The sequence below is a fragment of the Arachis duranensis genome, chromosome 1 (genome assembly GCF_000817695.3).
Source record: "Arachis duranensis cultivar V14167 chromosome 1, aradu.V14167.gnm2.J7QH, whole genome shotgun sequence".
Lineage (NCBI taxonomy): Eukaryota > Viridiplantae > Streptophyta > Magnoliopsida > Fabales > Fabaceae > Arachis > Arachis duranensis.
Genome location: NC_029772.3, coordinates 64,621,980 through 64,623,112, shown reverse-complemented (window position 1 = coordinate 64,623,112; position 1,133 = coordinate 64,621,980).

Below are 1,133 nucleotides of genomic sequence, written 5' to 3'. Positions count from 1 at the left end.
TGGTCGTGGTGGAGTGTAGTGTAGTGCATAGTTATATGTGATCTTTTGTTTGGTGGTGGTGGTGCCGCTTCTCCTTCGTGGAATGTTGGTGGTGGAAGCCAGATTTGACTGGTGTCTGATGATGAGGAAGACAGTATAAAAAATTTGATAAAAGGGAGGATTTGACTAACAAAAATGATTATAATATCAATTAATTAAATGTAGATGATTTGATTAATATTATCTCTCTCCCACACCTGAACTTATTACATACATTCTTCATGGGAAAAGCAGGCAGCGTGCAGCTTTATAATATATATTATTAATTTTTTTTATTGGATATTGTTAATTATTTTTAATATGTTGTGAATAATTGTTCAATTTAATTGTATACCTAAATTATTTAACAAAAAGACAACCTTGTTAGGGTTAAAAATTTGTAATATGACTTCAAAATTAATGAATTTTTTTTTAAAATAGACTAGTAGAATTAATAATTAATTTGTTCTTGAACTTACACACGAATCTTAATTTAGTTTTTAAAATTTTAATTGTCTTTTTTTAGTCTCCAAACTTTACAAACGCGACTAAAATTAGTTCTTAAAACAATTTTCGGCACAAAAATGTTAATAAAGCACTGACATGGATAATCAAATGTTATGTTGTAATTTGTAAAACGATAACGTTTGAGTTTTGTCACCTAAATAGTTTAAAACCGACGCCGGATCACTTATTTTAGGAGAAAAAGTTTTAATAAATACCACTTATGATTTTGTTTGAACTGTTAGAGTGCCAAAACAAAAGCGACATCCTTTTATAGAGTTGATGATTGGATTTTTGTGTGGTCTAGAATTTTACAATAAATTCTTGTTGCAAGTATAGTTTCTAAACCAACTAAAATCCTTTCATACAAAAAAATTGGTTGTCACAAGTAACAAACCTCTAAAAATAATAACCGAAGTATTCAAAACTCGGGTCGTCTCTCAAAGGAATTGCAGGAAAGTATATTTATTATTGGTTATGAGTTGTATATTTTGGGGTTTTGAGATAGGAAACAAGAAAAGTAAATTGCAAAGGAAACAAACTAACAACTATAAAAGCTCTTAGCAAGGTATGAGAACTGGAAGTCTTATCCTAGCTATCCTTATCAAATG